At 41.4% G+C, this 12844-nt stretch overlaps 1 protein-coding gene across 1 annotated transcript in view; it reads right to left on the minus strand.

Moving 5' to 3' along the window:
- The window catches only part of LOC150099411 (mitogen-activated protein kinase kinase kinase 7-like), a 415932-nt gene that overhangs the window by 378845 nt on the left and 24243 nt on the right, over window positions 1–12844 (minus strand). The gene's annotated exons all lie outside the window — the stretch shown is intronic.

The following is a 12844-nucleotide window of genomic DNA, read 5'->3' on the forward strand; positions in this document are numbered from 1 at the left end:
GTTCTTTTTTTTTTTTTTTCTCTCTCATGGATAGGAATTGTATGACCAGTTTCACAAATATAAGGTAAGTTACAGGTGCAATGGATACAGTATACTCCAGGGTGGGGATCATAGAGGAGTTGAATATGCTTTTTAATTTTATAGGTGGTTTAAAAGTAGCATTAAGATTATAATGGTGAAGAATTCTATTAATTCCATACCATTCTATACCAAAATTCTACACCATTATAATCTCAATTTTTACTACAAAAAAGTAGAAATGTTCAATGCATTTTGTTAGAATATTTCATGTAGGGAGGTTAGGAGTAGTGCTGAATAACAATAGGAAGGAGAGAAATTTGCTAGCTCAAGAATGGGAAGTGTTTAGAATATCATTATCTGGTACCTCCAGAGTCAAGGACTCATCTCATCGAGAGAGACTGTAGACACCCAAACCAGCTGTCCTACCTTCTCTTAAATAAGTTAAAGATGCCAAGAAATTATATTCTTGGTTTAATCCTTTATCCAAGTGTAAGCAAACAAAGCTTCTACATGAAGTTACTTCATGACTGGAATACTTGTATATAGAGGCTAACAGCTTCACATCACTTACCTTAGTATCCCATAATGCAAAGCACACATCCTTTTGGGTGTGTATAATGCTATGCATTATGGGAAGGGCCATTACCCAGACAGATTTTTTTTCAACCTTTATTGAGGTATGTTTGAGTGTGGGGATATTTCTCCAAAAACTCTCAATGATCTAAGAGATCACTCAATCTCACTGAGTGACCTTAAAGAATCACTACTAAACTCCTTAATTCTGATCTGAATCACTCCAGGACAGGAAATTCAATGGTGGTTCCACCCAGAGACAGACAAAAACCCACCACCAAGTAGAACTTCTGTACTCCCCAGGAAGTAAGGATTAATAAATGTCACCAGTGGGAGCCAAACCCCGAAGAGATACTAAGGTTGTTAACTGTTAACTTCTTTAGGTGATGGGCTGAGTCCTTGACTCTTCATCCCTTTATCTGAGTTCTTGTTTGTGGGTGGTGTGTGTGTGGGGGGGGGGGGTTAGTGTGGGTACTTTACCTGCTCTTTGTGAGCATTTTGTGTTGTTTCATTTCTTCTGCGATGAAGGCTTTCAGTCTTCTATGTTTGAAGCAGTCTGAGGGCTTATAGTCAGCTGCTTGTCGAATTAGGTGATTTGGGTGATTGTCTGTGACTGTGAAGAATTTTTCTGCAATGCCTATCATGCGGGTCTTGGTGTCTGGCAGGTTAGCTTCTTGGTGTTAGCTGGAAGTTTCTGATGAACCAATTTAGCACCATTCTTAGGCATATGTTCTGGATTGTTTGTTTCTTTTAGTTGTGTTCCCAGACTAGCAAGACAGATTAATTGAGGTCTTATCATTGATTTGTAGAGGAGAATTTTGTTATTTATGTTTAGGAGGCTGTTCCTATTCAGGAGTGGATATAGCTGTACTATGGTCTAGTTGGCTTTAGTGGAGACACTATTTATGTGTGTCTTGAAGTTTAGGCTTTAATCAAGCTGAACTCCTAGGTATTTGGCTGATTTGTGCCAAACCCAGCTTTTCCGAACATGTGTATGGTTGTATTCAGTTCAGCTTCCTGTCTGGTGAATAGTACTGTGGAAATTTTTTCTGGGTTGATTGAGATATGTCATTTGTACTAATTCTCTAGTTCGTTGATTGCTGTCTGCAGTTTGTTTATGGCCAGTTGTGGTTAGTGGGATCTAGTTATGATTATCGTGTCATCAGCATAGAGGGTGGTGATGAATTGGGACAACTTGGGGAGATCTATCATGTATATGGAGAAGAGTAAGAGAGACAGTAGAGAGCCTTGGGGGGGGGGGCTCCAGCCATGATTTTTATTTCAGTGGATCTAATTATTTATTTTTTTGCTTAAATTTGCTGTTTTACAGATATAACTTGATGAGTAGAACTAGTGGTAATGGGATTCCTACTTGGTGTAGCTTGAAAATTAATCCATAATGCCCAATTTTGTTGAATGCCTGAGCTATATCTAGGAAGATTGCGCCAGAGTGCTGGCACAATCTTCCTGGTGCCATTCATATCCTTGGGTAATGTATTCTATGACTCTGTGGATTTGTTGAGTTGTGAAGTTCTGTTTTCTAAAGCTGAACTTGCATCTGGTATGAGTGGTTGTTTTCTGCTTCTTCTTGGATACGTGCAATACTTGCACAGATAGTATACTGATGGGTGAAGTTCTGTGGAAACTGTGTATCTTTCCCTGGTTTTTTTGGAATTAGGAAGACGTCTGTAAGTTTCCTTCATTCTGGATAGTGATTTAGCCATAGGATGGCATTGGTGGTGGCCACTAGATGCATAATGCCTTTGCATGGGAGCAGCTTGAGTGCCTTGTTCGTGATTCCGTCTGGGCCCAGGGGCTTCTTGGCATTGAGTTTTCTTATAATTTGGTATATTTCTGCTAGCAATATGGGTTTGTTGTTAGATTGGGGTTTGGCATTTTGAGTTAAATACTTTGCACACTTGGGTGTGGATTTTTCTTATGAAGTTCACCTTTAATTGGAGGGAGTGAATTGTGCTTTGAACAAAACGACCTTATAACTTCCCATATTGACTGGTTCTCTGTACTTAGGTGATGTATCTTGTTGTTCCAAAGTTTGTTTCAGTAGTCTTTTAGTGCATATCAAACCTGGTTTGTTGCTCTATTAGCTACCTGTTTATCTGCAGGATCCACTGTTCTGTGATATTGTCTTCGTAGCCTGTTCCTTTCTCAGATGAGGTGTTTCATTTCCTCCAGGAGTCTGTTTGGCAGTACACGTGTGGTTGTGTTTGTTACACAAGATACTGCTGTAAATAATTGTTTTTCAAACGTTGCCACTGCCTTTTCTATTTCTTCAGTAGATGTTATATGTGGTACTGGACCTAGGTTTTCCTGGAAATCTGAGGGAAGTTGGTTCCAATTGATAAAAGTGGTGTTATCTTCAGTTAGGTCGTGTATGGTGCCTAGTTGCAGTATGATGGGATCGTGGTCAAAATTCATTATTATTATGGGCAACTCCAAAGAATCCCCAGACTCGTCGAGGGAGGCCCTAAACATCATGTCAACAACTATTCAGCTTCTACACTGTATCTATCATACCTTGCCTTGAACCCACTCACAGTCATGGCACCCACAACAGACTCTGGCAACTTATTCCACTCATTCACCATTCTCCATGCAAAAAACCTAGTTCTAACACCTTCGCTAACCACACTCTTGCCCAGTTTCCATGGATGGCCCCCTAGTCCTCCCACCATAAGACATGTTCTGAAAAATATCCTATGAATTAATCTTATAGAAGCTCTTCAATAATTTGAAGTTCTCAATCATATCATCCCTCTTCTGTCTATCAACCAATGTCTGCAAGCCACAAATCTTCAACCTGTTCTCATAAGGTTCATTCTATAGACCTGCTATCATCTTGGTCAATCGCCTCTGGATCCTCTCGAACTCCTCCCTATCAAGAAGAAATCTAGGTGACCAAATCTGGGCACAGTAGTCGAGATGACGTCTTATCAAGACTCGGTACAGAAGAACAATAACTTGCTTGTCTCTGCTTGTCAAAGTATTCTTCAGTAACCAAGTGATTTCATGAGCTGATTTAACCACTTTTGCAATATGCCCCCTAAACTTCAACTCCCTATCCACCAACACCCCAAATCTCTGGCTTCGTCAATCTCCTGGAGTACAGTTCCACCAATGTGGTATACTGCTACTAATCTTTTCACTCCAAAATGCATAAGCTCACACTTTGCCACATTAAATTGACATCCATTCTCCTTAGCCCAGTCCCCCAATCTATCCAAATCATCTTGAAAAATTTTGACATCATGTACATTCACTATTGCTCTACCCAACTTTGCATCATCAGCAAACAAATGAATAGTTCCTCTCAGATCCTTTCCGATATCATTAATGAACAAATTAATAAACTACTGAATAAACTACTCTCTGATATCTCTCCATCAACCACCCTCCTATCCTTCTCACCAACCCTATATCCATCCCCATATGCTGCAGTTTGCTGATTAGAATTTCATGTGGTATCCTGTCAGAGGCCTTAGCAAGGTCCAGCAGTATGACTGTAAACCCATTACCCTTAACCAGCTCAGCCGTCACTGTGTTATAAAACATGAGCAAGTTAGTGAGGCATGATCTACCCATGCTGTCCCCCATTATCATCTATCCATTCCTGTATTCTTCTCTTGACTTCTTTCTCCAAAACCTTGACAATGACTCCTGATATGCTGATCGGTCGATAATTTGCAACAGCAGTCTTGGAACCTCCCTTATGCAGTGGTACTATTTTCCCCTCTTTCCACCCCCTCGGGACTAACCCAGATCTGAATCTCAAATTAAACAAAATGGTCAAGGGCAACAATTCTTTTGCCGCTTCACGTAAGACCTGAGCTGAATATATCATCCAACCCCACAGATGTATTCACATTAAGGTTTTGTAATATACTATTCACAAGGATACTGTTGAAGCCCTGCCGGTCCCAAGCCTTTAGAAATGGGGGGTTAGCGATGGGCCAACCACCTGTCCTGTAAAAATACCTCTGATTATGAAACAATCACCACAGAAGCCTTGGAATTCGGACCCTTTTATGACAATAATTACTAAGCGTTTTGGGACCTGGAACATATGCAGTTTGATGAAAGGTGCTCCTTTTAATGTGACAAATGTCTTACGACAGTATAAAATTGGACTGTGTGCTGTACAAGAGGCATGTTGGCCGTGCCATGGCTCGACCCGCAATCAGGGGTACACTCTATACTATAGTGGTGACGACAGAGGACGAAGAGTCCTTGGAACTGCGTTTTGAGTCAGTGATAAAATTTTGTGTAATATTTTAGATTTTAAACCTGTGAACAATCGGCTGTGCACTATTAGAGTTAGGGGATGTTTTCAAAATGTATCATTGTGAACTGTTATGCACTTACGGAAGAGAGCTCGGAGGAAGCTAAAGATTGTTTTTATGAAGTGATTGAGCGTACCTGTGCTAATTTACTGTCTCATGGCATCAAGTTAGTGGTGGGAGATTTCAATGCGAAGCTGGAGAGAGAGAGAGAGAGAGAGAGAGAGAGCGTGCGTGGCGCCCTTTCATGGGTAGTGAGAGTCTATATGAAGAGTGCAACGATAATGGGACCCGACTTGTAAGTTTTGCCTCAGACACGGGATGCTTTGTAAAGAGCACTATTCACGCACAAAGACGTCCACAAGCAGACCTGGAGATCACTGGACGGTAGAACAGCTAACCAAATAGACCATGTACTAGTGTATCGGCATCACCACAGCTCCATCTCGGACGTGAGGAGTTTCAGAGGAGCAGACAGAGATAGCAACCACTACCAGGTAGCCTAAGATTTCAGGCACAGAATCGCGATTCAGAAGCCTTCAGTTCCTACCACACGACCTGCATGGGACTTAGACAAGTTGAAAACAGCAGAAGGCAAGCGGGCTTTCCAGACAGAGCTGCAGAACTGTTTTGAGGAGCTACAGGAGGAGGAAGGTGATCTGGATGGGATGTGGAATACCATCAAAAATATTGTCATGTCAGCTGCCTCGAGAACTATGGGAAAGAGAAGAAGAAAGGCATGGTTTAATAGAGTGTGAAGAAGCTATAGCGAAATGAAGGGAAACACTATTGAACTACCTAGTGGACAGCAGGAAGAAGGCTGCATATGAGAGGGTGAGAAGAGCGATAAATACATGTCTATGCAGGGAAAAGTGAAAGTATCTTAATGAAAAGGTGACCAGCATAGAGAGAAATAGAGTGACGAATAATGGGCAGGAAATTGTATCAGACGATTAAAGCCATGTGAGGCACCCAGACACAAGCAGCAACCATAAGAGATGAGAGTGGAAATCTTCTAACAAACCCAAAAGACGGCCTCGCTCAGTGGCATAGATATTTTGAGAACTTGCTGAACGTCAATGTTAGACCAGCAATACCGGAGAACCATACTCCCTATCAAACTGCTGAACCATATATTGAAGAGTCAACGCTTAGTGAGATTACTTGTGCTGTTCATATGCTGAAAAATAATAAGGCCCCAGGAGTGGATTGCATTCCAGCAGAGCTTCTGAAGAATGGCGGGGACGTCCTACTGGAGCAATTACATCGGCTCATCTTGTTGCACTGGCAAGAAGAAATGGCTGCCAGATGAGTGGAAGCAGTCGCTGATCAACCACTGTATATATAAGAAAGGAGAAAAGTCTCAATGCAGCAACTATAGGGGTATCTCACTGTTGACAACTGGCTACAAGGTGCTGTCTAAAAATCATGTTAATGCATCTCACACCATATGCAGAAGAGTGTCTTGGTGACTACCAGATGGGTTTCAGGAAGAACCGTTCTATAACAGACTCTTCACGCTGTGCCCAAGTGCTTTTTGAAAAGTGCTGGGAATATAACTGGGAAGTCCATAATAGTTTCATAGACTTTTCTAAAGCCTATGATTCAATTATACGCCCAAAAATGTGGGCGTATAATGTGGCAGGTGTAGAAGAACTGGGAATTCCTCGAAAACTTTGAAAAATGGTGCAGGTGTGTGTGGCTGGTTCGAGAGCAAGAGTGAAAGCAGAAGGTGACTTGTCGGATCCGTTTCAAGTACAGACCGGCGTGAAGCAGGGAAATGGGCTTTCTCCAATTCCCTTCAATTCGGTACTGGAAAAAGTAATTAGAAGTACACTGCAAGTGGTGGGTGGAGTTGACATGGGGGTGCAAGTCAGGATTCTTGGCAATGCGAATGACCTGAACGTCATGCGCATCAACGGGACGATGCAGTGGCATTTGTTACTGCCATTGAGGAAGCTGCAGAAGATGTTGACCTGAAGATAAATGCTGAGAAGATGAAGTACCTTTTCATGAGTCGCTATGCTGCTCAAGATCTAGAGGGAGCTGCTTAGTTTGAAAGGGTGACAGAATTTAGGTACCTGGGATCTATCGTGACTGAAGACAACAAAGTTGAAGCTGATGTCCAGAGTCCGGTGAATGCCGTAAATGTGGCCTACTACCAAGTGCGTCCCCTTTTTCCCTCGCATATACTGCCTTGGACTACAAAGGTGAGACTATACAAGACTATGATTAGACCTGTTCTCCTCTACAGTGCTGAAGCGTGGATGCTCACGGTGAGGCAAGCCGACCACCTGAGAGTATTTGAGAACAAGATGTTATGATGTATCTATGGAGGGGTCATGGCAGAAGGAGTCTGGTGGAGGTGGTCTAATGCTGCCATACACACTTTGTACAACTCGGCAGACGTCTTGATGGAGCTGCGAGCCCAGCATCTTCAGTTGCTGGGGCACCTGAAAGGGCTGTGAGGCTATGGGCCTCGAAAGGATTGTGAGACAAGTGTGGGAGGCCTGACCCCGATCAGGGAGACCGAGAAGGAGATGGGCGGATCAGGAGGACCTGCAGGTTGTCGGGCTGGAGATTGAAACGTGGTAGATAGTCGCAGAGGACTGTGCCCAGTGTGGTGCTTGAGGCCAAAAGTCCCACCAGGCTGATAGCACCTAGGGAGTAGTAGTAGTAGTAATATACTATTCGCCTCCATTTCATTCACCTCAATTCCCATATAACCTGTTGGATCTTTCACTCCTGCAATATCACCACCTGAATGATATACTCTTGCAAAGTACTCGCTTAGTAATTCCACTATATCAACTAATTCAGTTACCTCCCAACCATCGGCATTCCTTAAAATCATTCTGCTATATACATTTATGCATTTTTTTCTTTTGCTTGCAGCATATCGAAAAAACGGCTTGGGATTCTCTTTAGCTTGCATGGCTAATTTCCTTTCATAATCAGCTTTTGCATTCCTTACCACACTCGTTACCTTTCTGGTCTGTGCTTTTTACTGTTCGTGTGCCTGCAGGTCACCTTTCTCCTTAAATTCTCTCTACAGTTGTTTCTTTTTTTTGCAGCTCAGGCTTAAATGCTGTTATTCATTCATTTAACCCCTATTTGATTTACTATCCAGACTCTAGGTATACAATCAGCTATTACCTCCTTCAAACACTCCTTTACCACTTCCCATGCACTATCAACCTCCAGCCTTTGCAGTTTTACATGCCATGGCACTGAACCACGCAATCTCCTGAGCTTATCATACTCACCAGCCCAGTACTTCCACATGTACCCTTTCTTAATTGAAAATTTCACACATTTAGCCACCTCCCAGGTCAAAACCTTATGGTCACTCTCACCAATTGGTGGTAAAGTGGTCATATTCATTACTGTCAAATTCTCAGATGCAATTATTAGGTCAAGCACTCTCAAATCCCTAGTATATTCCATTATATGCTGTCTCAGGTAGTTATCCCTTAATAAATGCATAAAATCCAATTCCTTCCTTCCATGTGTCCTCTCCTCCGTCCAATCAATGTTACCATAGTTGAAATCCCCCATAATAATTACCCTCCTTCCACTCATTGCATCTATTTGTCTATGCATACTATCGCCACCATTTATTCCATCACCTGGTCTATAGCAGCACCCAAATGTATATTTTGTTCTGCTTGTCTCAATCTCACACCAAATAGCCTCAAATGTGCTCTCTTCACTATCCTGCAGTTCAACTTCAATTCTCCTTGGCCGCAGTTCATCGGCTATCGTCAATAACACTCCTTCCCCCATTTTTTTTCTCTCTGTCCCTCCTGAACACACTATACCCTTCACATTCTATCCCACTAGCTATATCATCTTCCGTCAGCCATGTCTCACTAATGCCAATAACCTGTGGCCAGGAAGAGCCAACAAGGCCAAAAATTATTCCTTCTTGTTCCTAATACTCCTGGCATTAGTATACATGAAGTGCAGAAGCCTGTTAGTCCCACCCCTATCTTGACGCCTTATACTATCTCATTCTGATTTGTTGTCCTTTGTACTAGCTCAGGCATATTATTCACATTCTTACACTCAACTGCCTCACTGATTTCTGCATATGCACCCCCCCCCCTTTAACAGCTCTAGTTCCCTGATTCTGCACATCTGCTTTCACTTCATTCAGCAACACTTTTTCCAGTCTCCGCACACCAAATCCATTCATCTTATATAAGTCCTTTCACCCATCAAATTCACTCCACAAGTCCACAAACTCCACACCACTCCTCACACATAACCCGCGCATAAAGTCATTTGCAATTATGATCCTTCTTCTCTGTCATACTGCAGCAACAGATTCACTATCTTAACTCTCTCACTCTTTTCTTTTGCCACCTCTAGTAACTGCTTCAAATCTTCTCTCATAGCAAATTTATCTCCTTTCAAATCATTCATTCCTGCCACTACTATCACTTCTTTCACCCTCTGCTTTTGCACTCTAATAGCCTCACTTACATCCTTAATTTCTGCACCCAGCATGTACGATTTTATCGAACTCTCATCTATTACACTTCTTACAAGTGAATCGCTGTACAACACTCGTTCCTTCATTTTCCTTTCACTACCAATCATGCTCTCATTTTTCTTATCATACACCTCGCTTCCTTCCGTTAGTTGATGCACTCGGTAAGCAATTTTGTAATCACTCGAGTTGCAGCTTTGCCCTATGTATCATTCCGTGCAACCGTGCGATCTCCCTCATTGCAACTAACTCCTCACTTTTTTTTATCAAACTATTCTCACGCTCTGTATACTTTTACTTTCACTCTCAACCTAAACACCGTTCTCAATACTATCTGGCACTACATTGCAAATTTCTATCCTATCACTACGTTCTATCACATTATGGCTTTCATCCATTAAATCAATCTTGCGACCTGAGACACACTTCAAATCCTCACATTCCTGACACTTTCCCACCACTATCATTTTCGAACCAAACTCCCGCCGCTCTCAGGAAAGCATATATCCCACAGATGTTACATTGAACAAAATCCCTTGGGTTAAATTTATTCAACAAAGAAAGCGATTTGGATGCCATTGTTTTTTTTTTTTCTTATTGGTGCCATGTGCTACACTATGTATGTATCTTATCAAAATACTAATTAACACTAATTTAAAACAAACTTTTTATGCTAAACAGATTAACTCCACAATATACTATAATTCTAGCACAGTTGTCAATTAATAACACTATTTTTTTAAAACTAAATTACTTATCTTTCGCAGCTCTTCAGATGTAGGCCTACCAACAACTCGCCCCTAACGATCCAGCAGTCTTATATTGCTGATGGCCTGTATTCAATGGTTGTGTGTGCTACGTTCTTTAGTATTACTATATCAAGTATGTCTGGATGGCCGGTGGTGCCATAGAATGTGGGCTCTGTGGGTCCTATTATTGTTATATTTCTTGTAGCAGCATATGATTGAGTGTTCTGCCATTGATGTTTGAACTTCTGTGGTTCCAAGTTGGGTGTTTGGCATTAAGATCTCCGGCTATGATCACTGCTCTACCTGCATTCAGTAGTTCTTCCACGTCCGATTCTAGGAGTTTTTTATTTGGGGGAAGGAGGGTTGTAGGCTGCAAATATCTTGAGACTCTGTGTTTTCCATGTGGACTTTGATTCCTGTTGTTTCAATAAGTTCTGTTTGGGGCTTAGCAAATTCATTGTTTTATTCCTCTTATGATGAAGATGTCTGTGCTTCCTCCTCCTCTTGCATAGGATCTGTCCATGCAATAGGTGATATGGTTGTTGATTTTTAGTTTGTTGCTTGGGCACAGATGTGTTTCATTGATGAGGATAATATCAGCTTCCATCTCTGCTGCAAATTCCTGTAGTTCTAGGATCTTGTTTGATATTCCAATTGCGTTCCAGCTGACAATCTGGAGTGAAATGGGTTTTCTATTGTATTTATCCATTGAGGACTGCTGGGAATAGTATCTGAGTATGCCTAAGGATGATGTCATTGGCTTCTTGTGAGAGGGGGGGGGGGTTGTGGAAGTTATGATAACATTTTTCTGATGCACAATTTTCAAATTTGACAGGTCAGGTTTACTGGAATTTTGGGAATAGATTGATCATGGTATGGGGTCTTGGAGGTAAGTTGGTCTTGGTGTAGCTGCCTCTGCAATAGGTCATGGCTTGTATGGTGGTTCAATGTTCAAGTGTGGTGGCAAGCATTGTCATGTTTGCCACCAAACTTAACACTCCGGTATTCTGCTTTGCAACAGTGTTGTGTATGGCCAAAATTTTTGCAGCGATGACATTGCATCATTATTGACTTTTCTTGTAGTAGCATATGATTGAGTGTTCTGCCATTGGTGTTTGAACTTCTGTGGTTTCAAGTTAGGTGTTTGGCATTAAGATCTCTGGCTATTATCACTGCTCTACCTGCGTTCAGTAGTTCTTCCAAGTCTGATTCTAGGCGTTTTAATTATTCAGTCTTTATGACTAAATTGCAGGTAGTTTGGAGATAATATATGCGTTTCTGGTTTTTGCTGATTTCAACCAGAATTAGGCGATATGGTGTTTTGTTGGCTCTATGCATGCGGCTGACCTTAACAGGTTGAATTCTCTGTTCTGAAGGTCTGATGTAACTTCTATTGTTATAGTTTCAGTTACCCCTCTGAGCACTGTAAAGTTCTTCTTGCTGTTGAGCACAAATGTGTAGTAGGGTAGGTTGCTATTATCAAGTAATTTGGTTAGTTTCCTGTAATCGGTGGAAGTTTTCGGTTGGATGCGAATTCCTTCTTCTGTTGGTGGCTTTCGTAAATGTGATTTCTAATGTTCAGAGTGAAGTGACAATGGATATCCAGTGATTTTTTCTCTTAGGGGGATGACTGGGATGGGTATTCTTTCTTTTGAATCTGTATCATTATCAGTCTCTATTTCCACTGGTTTGGGTGTGTCCCTGGTAATGGAGATTTTCCCATTTTTTATATATTTTTGATTATTTGGAATTCCTCCTGTGCATCAGCTGTATCCGATGTAGGGTGGGCATTGGTTTGGTGACTGGTCCGAACTCTGTTGTCTGTTGTTTAGTGCTATCACGTTTTCGTGGTTTCAGTTTCATCTATTAGCTTTTCCATGGGCTATCAGTGTTGTTATTTGAAGAGATCAAAAAAATTTTCTTACCTGTATTTGTCTCAGCAGCACTTATGATACAATTCGCAATTCAATCACGATAAAAACTGCATATCCACAATTGCAATTTCAAAACCATAATCACAATACTAATCTGCAATCACTGACTTCACAATTAAAGCTCTGACTCTACAAAGGTTGAAGTAATGCAAAAGTCACATTTCCTCATATATACAAATAGTGAAAAAGTGTATCACTTTCTGGATTAGAAACACATGTTGAAAGTTCTTTCACTTAGTTCAACTATAAATTAAAAATGTCAAGAAATTATATTCTTGGTTTAATCCCTTTATCTATTTATTCTTATGGCAAAAGGAATACAAAGCACCTGCAGGTCAATGTTAAGTCTAGAAAGCCAATCCAGGGCCTCATTTGTCACCTCATGGATGTCCTGGAGGCCACCACCATGAAATTAGTGCCTTGGGCAGTCATTCACACTATGAGTAATCATCTGGGCCACAGGGGAACAATCACAATAAGGGTGGTCTGACAGTCTCCATTTATGTAGTAGGTAGCCACATCTGCCCTGGTTAATTCTGATCCTGTTAATAGATGACCAAATCTTCGTAGAAAGAGCAAAACCAGGCTGTTGAAGATCCCTGTGAAGCACAGGGATCAACCAGGAAGCCATTTAATCCCTTATCCAAGTGTAAGCAAACAAAGTCTGCACATGAATTTTTTCATGACTGAGTTATTTGTACATAGAGGCTAATGATCTCATATCACTTGCCCTAGTATCCAAAGCAAAGAACACATCCTTTTGGATGTGTCACTATC

This window comes from Typopeltis vanoorti, chromosome 14 (assembly GCF_054136105.1).
Source record: "Typopeltis vanoorti isolate ZY-2024b chromosome 14, IOZ_Tvanoo_1.0, whole genome shotgun sequence".
Classification (NCBI taxonomy): domain Eukaryota; kingdom Metazoa; phylum Arthropoda; class Arachnida; order Uropygi; family Thelyphonidae; genus Typopeltis; species Typopeltis vanoorti.